The sequence below is a fragment of the Leucoraja erinacea genome, chromosome 6 (genome assembly GCF_028641065.1).
Source record: "Leucoraja erinacea ecotype New England chromosome 6, Leri_hhj_1, whole genome shotgun sequence".
NCBI classification, from domain to species: Eukaryota; Metazoa; Chordata; class Chondrichthyes; order Rajiformes; family Rajidae; genus Leucoraja; species Leucoraja erinaceus.
In genome coordinates this window covers 9,488,498-9,505,303 of record NC_073382.1, presented here as the reverse complement: position 1 = coordinate 9,505,303, position 16,806 = coordinate 9,488,498, and the positions used below count along the sequence as shown (strand labels likewise).

Genomic DNA, 16,806 nt, shown 5'->3' with positions numbered 1-16,806 from the left:
AATCTCCATTAACTACATCAACTTTGCACTACATTTATTTCTATGGACCATATGGAAGCCTTTAAGTTGGAACATTTTCTTACTCTACCTCTGGGATATGCAATCCAGTGGTAATCAAAGACATTATTGTGCAAGGCCAAAGGCGTAGAGTGTTTTGAATACTACATTACGCACACACCCACTATCTAACCCACTGCCGAGAGAAGGCAGGTACAGGATACCGAGTTGAATGATCAGCCATGATCATATTGAATGGTGGTGCAGGCTCGAAGGGCCGACTCCTACACCTAGTTTCTGTTTCTATAATCAAGTTAAATCTGTATGTGAAGGATGGCAGCAATAATTGTTCCATAGTATTCAATTTAATGTTCCATGGTATTCTATTAAATCTCATATGGTTTGCATACAACCATTCACTTGTTGTGCATTCCATCGTGGTAGTTAGATTAATACAGCATGGAAACAGGCCCTTCAGCCCAACTCAAGACCCACGCTGATCCATGCCAATCATGTTGCCAAAGCGAGGTATTCCCACTTGCCTGTGCCTGGTCCAAATCCCCCCCAGAGCTTTCCTATCCATTCATATGTCCAGGTAACTTATAAATGTTGTAATTGTGAGTGCCTCTTACCACTCACAATTACAAGTCTGTGTTCAACTTCTGGGACTTGGGCACAAACATCTGGGTTGACTCGCCATGAGCCTTATCAGTACTTGAATGGGAGACCATCAAAACATAATCAGATACAATAAAGAATGATTCAATCAAGAGATAGAATTCAATAAGCATATCAGTCACACTGCATATGATAAATAAAAGGCATTGAGGAAGAGCTACACTGTTTCAGAAAGTCCCATCTGCTTTCCAAAGCAGATGCAAAGTAATGGTTTGTAGGTTAATTGGCTTCAGTAAAAAAAAAAGTAAATTGTTCCTCATATGTAGGATAGTGCTAGTGTATGGGGTGATCATGGTCGCAGCAGACTTGGTGGGCTGAAGGGCCTGTTTCCGCGCTATCTCGTCTTTTGAAGCACACCCGAGGAATCTCATTACCTCAGCCAAATATTCTTTCACATATCTTTTCCTAATGTCATCTCATGTTGGTCATATTTTCTATCCGAATAGAAAACATTACTCGCCAAGTCTTTTGTTTTAGTAGTAGGCCCCTCTCAGTCATGACTGACCATGGGTGATGCATCCTGGTCGGATGCAAGCCTGGGCGATGTCATATGGAGGACAGGCTGTGGCCCATGCAGCACGTCCCCCTCTCCACATCACTGATTGATCCTAAGGAACTGCAGGGCCGTTAGTTTGGCACCAGCGCCGTCGAAGGAGCTGCCAGAGCGAGGTTGTAGACAACGACGAACTGCCTTAGGGGTTTCGACTCCGGATTTTCTTGAGGTTCACTCCTGGAGTCCTTTCCATGACTGGATATGGCCACAAGGCAGTGGAGGTTTTAAATCAGAGTTTCCCCTCTCTCAGATACACTGCCTTCCCAGGCTGACGAGCCCACTCCACCCTTTCGTTTTATTCATATTAAAATATATTGTACGAGGAAATATCCTGTTGTCCAGCATCCTTAATCCCCTTTCTCAGAAATTAAAATGATTCCTTGGATTTAATACCTGGAGGTTTATCCATCTATTTGGTAATCAATCAAACAAAATATCAGAAAATAACACTTTTGCTCTCAATATTTAAGGTACAATATAAGTTTTAAGCCCTACATTTTCAAATTTATTCTGCAACATTCCAAGAACTAACCAAAATTTTACATTGTGTTCAAATAAGTGATTTCTTGTTTTAAGGCTTTGATATGGTTAGTTCTAAAGAATTTGTTGTTACTCAGTGTGGTAGTTCTAATTTCTTTGATTAGTGAATATACAATGATGGATCAAGAGCATGTGCACAAATTTACACACACACTATAGTTAGGCCTACCACGTACGATTTTACTTAATTGCCTAATTCTTAATTAAAAAATACACCTCACCCAATGCAAAATATTATTTTGTTGTCAAAAATCAAATTTATTATGCATTGGGAACTGCTGCAAGTCTTTCATTGAGAAGCTAGAGGTAAGGAAAATAGGCCTTCTAAAACAGAGCAGTCAACCCAATCATATTGGTGCCCCAAATCTCAGGATAGCACATAGCAACAGCTTCTGCACTTAAAGAGCATCAATAAGCACTGCCTGCTCTGCAACAGCAAGAGAAATGACACCAAATGTTCTGCAACAAGCCCTCTTGTCATACTATAGCGCCAACAGGGTATAGAGTCATAGAGAATCATGGGGTCACTCACTTGTATCTGGCAGTTGCCCATGGCAAAGCAAGCAGTCATCAAGGACTCCTCTTCCTGGTGCCAAAGGCCAGAGAACACACCCCAATAGCAGCTCAAGTATCGACCCATAGCTCATGACACTTGTAACAAGCACATGTATGATGTGCACTAACACAGTGTAGCACCAGTGATCATCAGGCAACATCAATGCATTTTTGCCCCAAAAACATTTACAACAAAGGCACTGGCAATGCAGATTTTACAAGTTTTATTATTGATTTCTACATATTTGTTTTTTATATTTTGGGTAACAAATGTTGAAATCAAATTTTGGTAACTTCTCTAATCTTAAAGCTAGTTTGAGTTATATTTCCTAAAAAAATCTTTATATACCTTTAAATATGAATACAATTATAAGGCAAGGACATTGTCAGAGTAAGGTGTCCTATTTTATCTATTTTAAAACAACTATGATTCAAGACACAGCAAATTCTTCAATGGCAGATTAAATCCTATGGCAGGTCAAAAACCTGGCGTTTCATGTAAGACTCCAACTCATTCTTGGGGGGGGGGGGGGGGACCAATTTAAAACTCAACATCTAGTTTAGCCTGGATTCATTGTGAAACGCTCTATTTCTGTTTATAATTATTGCCTTCAAGCCATATTGCTGTCTGACCTGTGGTTCAAAACATTTAAGATTCAGGTTATCAACGTATTAAACATATTTTCCTGGTTAACATTGAACTAGATCTAAAATTATATACAATTCACACAAAATAAAAATCTGATTGCATGCAAGATGAAAAGATAGTACAAGCCTTCACCATGTTCAAGTATCAGGATGAACAGAAGAGCTATGATCTACACAGTTGGGAAGTGGCAGACAGATATTTTGCTGGCATGGATACAATGGACCAAATGGCCTGCTTCAGTGCCACAAATGTGAAAACTCATAACAAAACTCCACATTCTGCTCACCTAACTTCCTAGCATAAAATAGCTATTGGAAATGAATTTTATCTCCGAAATATTGAATAGTATTTAGATCAATTATAGATGAATACATGTACCAATTGCACAAATTCAGGACGCAAGGAAGAAATTCTAATAGACAACAACATTTACAGGAACTGCAATACTTTACACTGAACATTTCACATTGCCAGTCTTTGAAGTAGAACTACATGCAGGTTCTGCACGAATACACAGCCCATTTACACAGAGGAAGATGAGACATACAACATCTTAAAAGCTGACAACCAATGAGCAGGCAATATTCATCTCTGTATTATAATTTCTGTACATTGCCAAATAACTGCATAATTAGGCCAGATGGCAAAAACAAGCCCTACTTCATTTTGGGGAGGGACGTTAAACATGATAGATTTTAGAAAGTTAATAGTAAAAACAATACACTGAAAAAAACTGTAATTATGTTCTAAGAATATCGTTTTGGCATACAACCTAAACCCAGAATAAATGAGCACATTTAATAAAAATGACGGTTGAAAAACAAAACCAGAATAAAATCGTATGATAAATATGCCACGGTCGACAGCGAGGTACTGCCGTGGTACTATTGCACCCGTGTTGGGTACACACACCACCCTAGGAAATAACGAACTACTCTGGCAAGCACTTTTGATTTTAAAATGCTTTAAGTACAATTCTATTCCCCTTTGCAATATCTTGGGCGTAAATGTTATTTCGATAGACGTCCGCACGTATATACAAAACGGATTGACATGTCTAAATTAGCGCAGCTGCAGGAAAAAAAAGAAAAAACTGAAGGAATTTTTAGGCTGATAGTGTCGAAAGAGCAAAGTGTAGTCTCTAGAGTTTTTGAAAGCTTTTCTCAATTTTCGAAACGGACCAAATTAGTGGGAAACCATTAACTGCTGTGCCTCGGTCATTGGGTGCAGTTGACATTTTTTTTTAAACTCTTAGATTTCAATGCCTTTCAGGTCTTTAAAACCAGCCGCCATAACCCGTCCATTTTAAGTACTCGTATAGCGCTCCCAAACAGCAGAAACACGAATTGGCATCGCTTGTAAATTCAATCCGCATATTTAACGTTTATGGTTTCTTTTCTTTTTTTGAAACCGATATTTGAAAAATTGGTCATGCAACTGTTTTTAGATAATAACAGAAAGATCCAGGCCAAAATTACATTAGTGGAGTCTTTTTTTTTCCACGTTGGGGGCGGGCTGAGGTTGTTCACTAAACTGAAAAGAAAATATTGTCGCCATCACAAAGAAAATACTTCCAACAACTGAGCAAATGCACTAGAGACGGAACCGCCTCGATTTTTAACTGTGCTTCAGTGGCACCCTTGCCTCCCCGTTTCTATTTTTAAATAAACATTTGAGAACTAAAATGTATCCGACTCCATAGATTGCAGCAAAGGAGAAAAGGGGGTGGGAATGAGAGACTGGTCGGGAAAGGGAAAATCAAAATACTTGCTCTCAAGGGGGGGGGGGCATAAAAAATTAAATAAAAGTAAAATTTGGGAGGATGAGGGGGGGGGGGGGGGGGGGGGAGAGACGTGAATGCAACTTAATGAATTCTATTCCAGGTTTTGCGGCTGTTTCCGCGCCTCACTGCATTCCTGAGGTGAGAGAAAGAGCCCTTCCTTCCTTCCTCTTCCCTGGGACTGAACGGCGGCGGGTGGACGAGGGGGCTCCTGCGCCAACAACGTCCATTTTAGTTCATTATTTTTTTTCCCCTTCCCTTCCCTTCCCCCGTCCCTTCACAGGAAAAGCCCGGATCCCCAAAAACAGATTGAACCCCGTGCGATTAATATCCCGCACTGACACTTCGACGGCCAAGTTAGGTTAGTGTTTGAGGGGAGGGAAGGAAGGAAGGAAGACAGACTGACTGTGACTCCCGCCGCAGCCCTGCCCCCCTCCCTGCACAACAGTCAGCAGCCACAACAAACGTCCATCTTAAAAAAAAACCCTCCCCTCATTTTATTGTTTGTCCTCCCTTCTCCTCACTTGCAAAGGCACAAAAGAAAACATTCGAGCGTCCGGCGGCTCCATAGCTGTATTTTTTTCAAAAAATAAACAAATAACAGGCGCTTACCAGTAAGTACCGGACCGAGCGCCTCCCTCCCTCCCTGTTATGGATATTTTCCTCGCTCTGTGTGTGTGTTAGTGTGTGTTGCGCCTCTCTCTTTCTCGCTCGCTCTCTCTTTTTTTCTGTGCACTGCTCGGTCTCCTTCTCAAACCGAACCCAAGCAGAGGGAGGGAAGCGCCTGCACGCCACGTCCGGCACCGCCTCTGCTCCTTAGCGTCACCGGCCAGCTTGTCAATCTGTTGTCAGAAGGAAGGAGGGAGGGAGGGAGGGTGGGAGTGAGTGTGTGAGGGAGGGAGGGAGTGAGTGAGTGAGTGTGTGAGTGAGGGAGGGAGGGAGGGAGTGAGTGAGGGAGGGAGTGAGGAGAGGGAGGGAGTGAGTGAGGAGGGAGGGAGTGAGTGTGTGAGTGAGTGAGGGAGAGAGTGAGGGAGTGAGTGAGGGAGGGAGTGAGTGAGGGAGGGAGGGAGTGGTGAGTGAGTGAGTGAGTGGGTGAGTGAGTGAGTGAGTGAGTGAGTGTGTGAGGGAGTGAGTGAGTGAGTGAGTGAGTGAGGGAGTGAGTGAGTGAGTGAGGGAGTGAGTGAGTGAGTGAGTGAGTGAGTGAGTGAGTGAGTGAGTGAGTGAGTGAGTGAGTGAGGGAGGGAGTGAGTGAGTGAGTGTGTGAGGGAGTGAGTAGGAAGGAACTGCAGCTGCTGGTTATACACTGAAGATAGGCACAAACATGCTGGAGTGACTCATCCGGACAGACAGCATCTCCAGAGAGAAGGAATGGGTGACGTTTCTGGTCGAGAGGGAGTTTAAGAGGGAGTTAGATGTGGCCCTTGTGGCTAAGGGGATCAGAGGGTATGGAGAGAAGGCAGGTACAGGATACTGAGTTGGATGATCAGCCATGATCATATTGAATGGCGGTGCAGGCTCGAAGGGCCGAATGGCCTACTCCTGCACCTAATTTCTATGTTTCTATGGTATGGAGAGAAGGCAGGTACAGGATACTGAGTTGAAACATAGAAAATAGGTGTTAGAATAGAATATGATGTTTTTATGCGATATACTAAGATTTTATATGTACTTTATGATATTTTTAATATGCAATGCATTTTTATGTAATGTTGCTCCTTGTCTGGACCTCGAGTCCGTGATAAAGTTAATTATTATTATTATTACAAACAATTCACAGTACACAAAAATGCTGGAGAAACTCAGCGGGTGCAGCAGCATCTATGGAGCGAAGGAAATTTTCCTTCGCTCCATAGATGCTGCTGCACCCGCTGAGTTTCTCCAGCATTTTTGTGCACCTTCGATTTTCCAGCATCTGCAGCTTTTCCACCATTTTCCACCTTCTTAAACAATTCACAGTGCCCAATTAACCTATAAACCTGCTACCTCTATGAAAGTCAGGGGAGAGGGTGTCTGGAGATTACCCCAGCTGTGTTACTCCAGCATTTTGTGTCAGTCTCCAGAGTGCAGATACAAGGAACCTGTAGAAGTTCAAGAGAGATAGATACAAAATGCTGGAGTAAATCAGCGGGTCAGGCAGCATCACTAGAGGAAAAGAACAGGTGACGTTTTCTTCAGACTGAAAGTCATGGGAGAGGAGACCAAGAGATGTGAAAAGGTACATAGAATAAATGAATGAAAGATATGCAAAAACACCGACAGCGAGTCTGGGTGAAAACATGGTCGGAGAGCAGGAAGAATCACAGAAGGGGAGCAGCAAGAGAGAGTGTTGCAGAACTCTTTGTCAGAGAGAGGAAGAGAGCTTCTTCAAAGTAGGCATGCAGTGCCCTCCATAATGTTTGGGACAAAGGCCCATCATTTATTTATTTGCCTCTGTACTTCACAATTTGAGATTTGTAATAGAAAAAAAAAATCACATGTGGTTAAAGTGCACATTGTCAGATTTTATTAAAGGGTATTTTTATACGTTTTGGTTTCACCGTGTAGAAATTACATAGTCCCCCCCATTTCAGGGCACCATAATGTTTGGGACACATGGCTTCACAGGTGTTTGTAATTGCTCGGGTGTGTTTAATTGCCTCTGTAATGCAGGTATAAGAGAGCTCTCAGCACCTAGTCTTTCCTCCAGTCTTTCCATCACCTTTGGAAACTTTTATTGCTGTTTATCAACACGAGGACCAAAGTTGTGCCAATGAATGTCAAAGAAGCCATTATGAGGCTGAGAAACAAGAATAAAACTGTTAGACACATCAGCCAAACACTAGTCTTACTAAAATCAACAGTTTGGAACCTCATCAAGAAGAAAGAGAGCACTGGTATGTTTAATAATCGCAAAGGGACTGAGAGGCCAAGGAAGACCCCCACAGCTGATGACAGAAGAATTCTCTCTATAATAAAGAAATATCCCCAAACACCTGTCCGACAGATCAGAAACACTCTTCAGGAGTCAGGTGTGGATTTGTCAATGACCACTGTCCACAGAAGGCTTCATGAACAGAAATACAGAGGCTACACTGCGAGGTGCAAACCACTGGTTAGCTGGTTTGCCAAGAGAAGAGCAATCACAGTTCTGGAAAAAGGTCTTGTGGACAGATGGGACAAAGATTAACTTATATCAGAGTGATGGCAAGAGCCATCAGGAGGAGAGAAGGAACTGCCCAAGATCCAACGCACACCACCTCATCTGTGAAACACGGTGGTGGGGGTGTTATACCCTAGGCATGTATGGCTGCTGAAGGTACTGGCTCACTTATCTTCATTGATGTTACAACTGCGGATGGTAGTAGCATAATGAATTTTGAAGTGTATAGACATATCCTATCTGCTCAAGTTCAAACAAATGCCTCAAAACTCATTGGCTGGCAGTTTATTTTAAAGCAAAAAATTATCCCAAACAAACTGCTAAAGCAACAAAGGAGTTTTTCAAAGCTAAAAAATGGTCAATGCTTGAGTGGCCAAGTCAGTCACCCAATCTGAACCCAATTGAGCATGCCTCAACTGAAAACTGGAGGGGACTAGCCCCCAAAACAAGCATAAGCTAAAGATGGCTGCTTACAGGCCTGGCAGAGCATCACCAGTGAAGACACCCAGCAACTGGTGATGTCCATGAATCACAGACTTCAAGCATTCATTGCATGCAAAGGATATGCAACAAAATACTATTCATGACTACATGTATTTACATGACATTGCTGTGTCCCAAACATTATGGTGCCTTGAAATGGGGGGGGGGGGGGGATGGGGGGGGGGACTATGTATAAACACTGCTGTAATTTCTACATGGTGAAACCAAAATGTGTAAAAAAAACGGCCTTTATTAAAATCTGACAATGTGCACTTTAAGCATGTGTGATTTTTTTTCTATTACATATCTCAAATTGTGGAGGACAGAGGCAAATAAATAAATGATGGGTCTTTGTCCCAAACATTATGGGCGACACTGTACCTTGAGGAGATTTCGCAGTGGAACAGACAAAATGTGTTGGTGTTGTATTTGCATGTTAGCTTGTGTACATGGACAGCCAGTGTCAATGGCTGTCCACCCTTTCAATGTCAAAATGTCACCATTGGTCACCATTTAAAAAAATATTCTGCTTTTTAAGTTGTGTTATAAGTGAATTGGGGAAGAAGCTTTTTTTTCCAATGGGCGGAATATGGGGTCATGGATGGAGAACAAAGATGTATGAAGACAATGAAAATTAGCTGCTCAATTTCTCACTCGGGAAACAAGGCTGAACTAAATTCTTCAGAGTGTATGAGGGAAATGGACAATGGGGACAGAAAACGATAAAGGCAGAGGATGCAATCTATGCAGAGGCTAAGCCAAGGAATGTAGATATCTTGGTGAGGAAACTCCCGAGAATTTTAAATGAAGCAAAAAGCGATGAAGAGGGAACATAGATTAGCACAGAACAAGAATAGGCCCTTCTGCACACAATGACTGTGGCAAAATTGATGTCAATATAAACTAATCTTAACTATCAAGGAGACATGCTCAAAAGAAAATAATTTACAAGTGGAGTGGGAAGACAAACCCAAAAGTGCCTTGATAATAATGCCAAAACCCCTTATATTCTGGGCAGAGCAAGCGGTGCAGTTCTGGTCGTCCCATTACAGTAATGATATGAAGGCATTGGAGAGGGCGCATAAGAGATTTACCAGAATGCTATCAAGATTAGGGGGTATTAGCTAAAAGGAGAGACTGGATGAACTTAGATTTTTTTCTTTCTCTGGAACACTGAAAGTTGAGGGGAACCTGATAGACATATATAAAAGTATAAGAGGCATAGATAGGGCAGATGGAATATTTTTCCCAGGGAGGAAATCTCAAACACAATGAAGCCTAACTTTAAAGTGAGAGAGGCAAAGTTTAAAGGAGACTTTAAACTTTAAAGGACTTTTTTTTTTCACAGAGCGTGGTGGGTGCCTGGAACATGCTGTCAGGGGTGGTGATGAAGGCAGATATGATATTGGCGTTTCAGAGACTTTTAGATAGGCATATGGATATGTAGGGAATGATGAGATGTGGATGATATGCTGGCAGATAAGATTATTTTATCTTGACATCATGTTCGGCACAATCATTCTGGGATGAAGGGCCTATTCCTGTGCTGTTCCAGATTCTATAATGGAAAGATATAATCAGGTTAAGAGGCTTATTTAAGGGGAGGTGTCAAACCTGCTCCAGCAGTTTTCTTTTATGGCCATTATTTTGAGGCAATTTATCTGCATGAATGTCAAAGACTGGTACATCCTAGTTTGCAAGAAGCAGATAATCTGAGGGCAGAGAAGAGAAGGGTGATGATAATTGGTCTGCTGGCAGAATTCAAGATTAGTATTGAGAAATCGACCCTTTGCTCTGCCTCCAAGCTGCTGATGGTGGAAAATAATTTATTTTTCAAAATATCAGCATGAGATTCAGTGATACAGTTGTTTACCTGAAGGGTGAAAAGGAATTGAAAAAATTATTTTGTCACTTTGACTATCAACTTTGACTATCAACATAACCCTGAAGCCAAAGTCAAATCAAATGATAAGTTTTGAAAGGGAGAGAAGAGAAACCAGGAACTGCAGATGCAGAGTTTTGAAAGCTCGCCATCCATTGTATGTACCTGTGGTCTTTATGGTCATATGCTATATTTTACTCTTAAATGCACCATACAAGTGATTTATTTTAATATGTTAAATTATGACAATGAAATTGAAGTGAGTACAAGTATGATTTCTTAGAAGCGCAATATATAATTATTTTGTCTTTATTAATGAAGGAATAAGGGGCAAGTACACTAAGGAAAGGGATCAATTGTTTTTAATTGTAATATCAATGATATCTCATTCTGGTCACCATTCTATGGGAAGGGTGTCTTTGCACCCGAGCGAGTACTGTATATCGGAGATGTTCCAGCATAAGGATATAAGGAATAGTAGTAGAATTAGGCCATTCGGCCCATCAAGTCTACTCCAATTCGATCATGGCTGATCAATCTCTCCCTCCTAACCCCATTCTCCAGCATTCTCCCCACAATCTCTGACACCCTTACTAATCAGGAATCTATCCGTCTCTGCCTTAAAAATATCCACTGACTTGGCCTCCACAGCCTTCTGTGGCAAAGGATTCCACAGATTCACCACCCTCTGACTAAAGAAATTTCTCCTCATCTCCTTCCCAAAAGATCGTTCTTTAATTTTGAGGCTATGACCTCTAGTTCTAGACTCTCCCACCAGTGGAAACATCCTCTCCACATCCACTCTATCTAAGCCTTTCACTATTCTGTATGTTTCAATGAGGTCCCCCTCATTCTTCAAAACTCCAGCGAGTACAGGCCCAGACTGACAAATGCTCATCATAGGTTAACCTACTCATTCTTCTATACCTCCTCGGGAGTCAGCACATCCTTCCTCGGATATGGTGCTCAAAATTGCTCACAATATTCCAAATGCGGCCTTACCAGCGCCTTATAGAGCCTCAACATTACATCCCTGTTTTTGTATACAGGCCTTCTTGAAATAAATGCTAGCATTGAGTTTGCTTTCTGGTGATGGAATATTTCAGTTAGGTAGACAGATTGGGTTGGTTGTGTTTGTTTATCTTGGAATGGAGGAGACTGGGGTGGCCTGACAGAGGTATATGAGTCATAGTCATAGAGTGATACAGTGTGGAAACAGGCCCTTCAGCCCAACTCGCACACACCGGCCAACAATGTCCTAGCTACACTAGTTCCACTTGCCTGCGCTAGGTCCATATCCCTCCAAACTATGTACCTGTCTGTTTCTTAAATGATGGGATAGTACCAGCCTCAACTACCTCCGCTGGCAGCTTGTTCCATACATCCACCACACATTTGTTTGAAAATGTTACCCCTCGGATTCCTGTTAAATCTTTCCCCTTCATCTTGAATCTATGTCCTCTGATCTTCGATTCCCCTACACTGGGCAAAAGACTATGTGCATCTACCTGATCTATTCCTCTCATGTTCTAATTGCGGTCTCACCATCATCTTATACAACTGCAACATGACCTCCCAACTTCTATACTCAATACTCTGACTGATGAAGGCCAGAGTGCCAAAATCCTTTTTGACCACCTTATCTACCTGTGACTCGACCTTCAAAGAACCATGCACCTGTACTCCTAGATCATTCTGCTCAATAACACTACCCAGAGAAGATTACGGAGAGTCGGTTTGTCAAGGAAGACTCTTTCTAACTTCTACAGGTGCACAGCAGAGAGCATGCTGACAGGTTGCATCGTGGCTTGGTTCGGCAACTTGAGCGCCCTGGAGAGGAAAAGACTACAAAAAGTAGTAAACACTGCCCAGTCCATCATCGGCTCTGACCTTCCTTCCATTGAGGGGATTTATCGCAGTCGCTGCCTCAAAAAGGCTGGCAGTATCATCAGAGACCCACACCATCCTGGCCACACACTCATCTCCCTGCTACCTTCAGGTAGAAGGTACAGGAGCCTGAAGACTGCAACGACCAGGTTCAGGAATAACTACTTCCCCACAGCCATTAGGCTATTAAACCTGGCTCGGACAAAACTCTGATTATTGGTGGCCCATTATCTGCTATTTGCACTTTATCAGTTTATTTGTTTATGTGTGTATATATTTATATTGTGGTATATGGACACACTGATCTGTTTTGTAGTAAATGCCTACTATGTTCTGTGTGCTAAGCAAAGCAAGAATGTCATTGTCCTATCAGGGACACATGACAATAAACTCACTTGAATTTGAACTTGAGGCCTACCATTTACTGTGTAGGTCCTGTCCTTATTCCACGTCCCAAAATGCAACACCTCACACTTCTCTGTATTAAATTCCATCAACTATTCCTCCGCCCACCTGGCCAATCGATCCAGATCCTGCAGCAATCGTTCACAACCATCTTCACTATCTGCAAAACTACTAACTTTTGTATCATCAGCAAACTTTCTAATCTTGCCCTGTATGTTCTCACCCAAATCATTAATGTAGATGACAAACAGTAACGGGCCCAGCACCGAACCCTGAGGCACACCACTAGTCACAGACATCCAGTCTGAGAAGCAACCTTCCACCATCACCCTCTGCTTCCTTCCATGGAGCCAATTTACTATCCATTCAGCTATCTCTCCTTGGATCCCATGTGATCGAATCTTCCAGAGCAGCCTACCATGCAGAACCTTGTTGAACGCCTTACTGAAAACCATGTACACAACATCTACTGCTCTGCCCTCATCAACCTTTTTGGTCACGTCTTCAAAAAAAATCAATCAGATTTGTGAGGCACGACCTCCCACATACAAAACCATGCTGACTATCCCTAATCAGCCCTTGCCCGTCCAAATGCCTGTATAACTGACCCCTCAGAATACTCTCCAGTAACTTACCAACTTCAGATGTTAAGCTCACCGGCCTATAGTTCCCAGCATTTTCCCTGCAGCCCTTCTTGAAAAGAGGAACAACCATTGCCACCCTCTAGTCTTCCGGCACCTCTCCTGTACTTATGGACGACTCGTAAATTTCAACCAGGGCTCCCGCAATTTCCTCTCTAGATTCCCACAATATCTGCGGATATATCAGATCAAGTATATAAAATTGTTGTGTGCATAGATAGGGCAGACGGTCAAAACTTATACCCAAAAAAGATAAAGATTTAGATGAACCGGGTTCTTATAGAGCTATTTCACTTCTAAATACGGATCAGAAAATTTTAGCAAAGATTCTAGCTAGAAGGCTAAATAATTATATTAACAATTTAATAAATACGGATCAAATGGGATTTATACCCAAAAGACAATCATTTAATAATTTGAGAAGGCTTTTTAATATAATGTACTCTCATAATGAGGACAATGAAGATATTTCAGTTGTCACGCTGGACGCAGAGAAGGCATTTGATCAAGAAGAATGGCAGTATTTATACAAGGTACTCCAAACATTTAATACGGGAGAGAATTTTATTAGATGGATTAAACTACTTTACGATAGACCTACGGCAAGAATATTAACTAACAATACGCTATCTCCAAAATTTTACTTATCAAGGGGTAATAGGCAAGGGTGTGCCTTATCACCATTGCTATTTGCCCTTATGATAGAACCACTGGCCGAAAGGATTAGAAATCACCCGAATATTCACGGCTATAACAGCAAGGACTCAAAGAATAAAATTTCATTATATGCTGATGATATCCTTTTATATATTACTAATACACAAAAAAAACGAGTATACCCACCTTATTAATTAAGGAATTCGGCTCTTTTTTCAGGATATAGAATAAATTGGAATAAAAGCGAAATTATGTCTTTAAAAACCACAGGATTCGAGACACTTACTAAAATTCCCCTTCAAAATTGCAACAGAAAAATTCAAGTATCTGGGTATTCAAATTACGAGAAGACAAGTTCAAATCATTATTTAGTGCCAATTTTATACCACTATTAAATAAACTGAATGATACGATTAAAATTTTGGAAAACGCTTCCGCTCTCATTGATAGGTAGAATTAACGCTATAAAAAATGACTTTCTTACCACAATTAATATATTTGTTTCAAGCGATCCCAATATATATTCCAAAATATTTTTTTTCAAAAATAGATTCCACTATCGCTAATTTTATATGGGACTACAGAATACATCGAATTCAACAAAAGCATTTGTGCAAATCTAAAGAAGTTGGGGGTTTAGCATTACCTAACTTTATGTATTACTACTGGGCAGTGCATATTAAGAACATAATGTACTGGCTGGATAGTTCCACTCAGCAGTTGGAGTGGATAAGAATGGAGAAAGAGGAGTGCTATCCGCACGATATAGGAACGATCCTGCTCTCACCGATAAAATTGAATAGTATAATATATAAGAAGAACCCAATTATTCACAATATAATAAGAATTTGGAAACAAATAAAAGTATCCTTGAAATTAAATAATTTATCAGTACTAACCCCACTATTGAACAACCCCGCATTCAAACCTTCTCTCATCGACAACACATATCAACAATGGGATAGACTGGGGATTAGGAAAGTAGGGGATATGTATGAAGTGGGCAAACTGTTATCATTTCAACAATTAAAATTAAAATTGAAGGATAATCAATATTTTAAATATATACAGGTATGTGACTTTATGAAGAAGTATACACATAGATTTCAAACTATATTTTTAGATCCTTTAGAAGAAGCAATGAATATTAAGGCTGATTCACAAAAATTAATATAACATATAACATATATAACATATAACAATTACAGCACGGAAACAGGCCATCTCCGCCCTACAAGTCCATGCCGAACAAATTTTTTTCCCCTTAGTCCCACCTGCCTGCACTCGTACCATAACCCTGCCATTCCCTGGGTATCAAATTACCACACAAATCATTATTTATCCAATTTTATTTTTAAATGATACCAATGAACCTGCCTCCACCATTGATTCCACTGGGAAAATGACTCATTCCACACCGTTTCCACCACTCTCTGCGTAAAGAAGATTCCCCCTCATATATTGGACCCCTAAACTTCTTTGTCCCTTAATTCTGAAGTCATGTCCTCTTGTTTGAATCTTCCCTATTCTCAAAGGGAAAAGCTTGTCCACATCAACTCTGTCTATCCCTCTCATCATTTTAAAAACCTCTATCAAGTCCCCCCTTAACCTTCTGCGCTCCAGAGAATAAAGACCTAACTTGTTCAACCTTTCTCTGTAACTTAGTTGCTGAAACCCAGGCAACATTCTAGTAAATGTCCTCTGTACTCTCTCTATTTTAAATTGACATAATCTTTTTAAATATATATTTGGCGACCAAAAATGTACCCCAGACTCCAGATTTTTAGATCTCACCAATGCCTTGTACAAATTTAACATTACATCCCATATCATACTTTTATAATAATATATTAAATAGAGAATCACCCTCAACAGAAGCATTAAGGGAAGATTGGGAACATGAGCTAATGATAAAGATCTCGAAGGATAGATGGGAGAAGTATTTGATGAATTTAATTCAATTCAAATTATTACATAGACTATATTATTCAAAAACGAGGTTGAATAAATTTTATCCAAACGTCTCTCCCAGATGCGATAAATGTTTGTTTCAAAACGCTAATATAATACATTAATTCGTAGGATGTACAAAGTTGAATAAATTTTGGCGTGATATTTGATATATTTACAAAGCTTTTCAAGTCAAGAATAGAACCCAAATCGGAATGGATTATATTTGGAATAATAGGAGAAGATACCAATTTAAATAAAGATCAAAATGTTTTTTTAATTATGGGTTAATAATTGGAAAGAAATTGATACTTAAATTTTGGAAAAATACAACCATACCAACTGTTAAAATGTGGATTAGGAATATGATGGACATAGCACGCCTTGAAGAAATGAGACTCCGACTAATAGATAAATATGACCAATTCTTAAGGAGTTGGTCTCCTTTCATCGACTTTTTGGAATCATGTGATGCAGCGGTACCGTAAAGATTGCTGATTTCAGTTCATAACGCGGATAGATCTACATCTCCGAATACAGATTTGAAAAATTCTCTTTTAAGGGGCCTTCTCTTCTATTTCTACTTTCCACTTTCTCTCTTCCTTTTTTATTTTTTATATACACACTTCACGTTTTTCTACTCTCTACCATCTATTTTTCCACTTTTTCATCTTTCTATTGTTTTCTTTTTCTTGTCTTGCTTACTTCCTTCTCATAACATAAAACTAGAGGTTGTACATAGAATGGATTATGGTATTACATAGTTGGCACCTAAAATTAGGTTCCATTGTACTGTTTTGTGCTGTATTAACTTCTAATAAAATAAAAAAAAAAAAATAAATAAAAAATAAATAAAAAGAAACAGGCCTTTCGGCTCAATTGAACAACATGTCTCATCTACAATAGTCCAACCTACCTGTGTTTCGCCTAAATCCCTCCAAATGTGTTGGTAAATGGGATTAGTATACATTGGTACTTCATGGTCACCATGGACAAAGGGTCTTCTTTCT

The 16,806-nt window shown here is 40.4% G+C and overlaps 1 protein-coding gene across 2 annotated transcripts in view; it reads right to left on the bottom strand.

Annotated features, from left to right (window-relative positions):
- fam168a (family with sequence similarity 168 member A) overlaps positions 1 to 5,539 on the bottom strand; it is a 71,588-nt gene extending 66,049 nt beyond the window's left edge. For both annotated transcript variants that reach the window (XM_055636586.1, XM_055636587.1), the window contains exon 1: positions 5,365 to 5,539. The gene's annotated coding sequence lies outside the window, so the exon portion shown is untranslated. The remainder of the gene's footprint in view (positions 1 to 5,364) is intronic.
- Between the last annotated feature and the right edge of the window lie 11,267 nt (positions 5,540 to 16,806).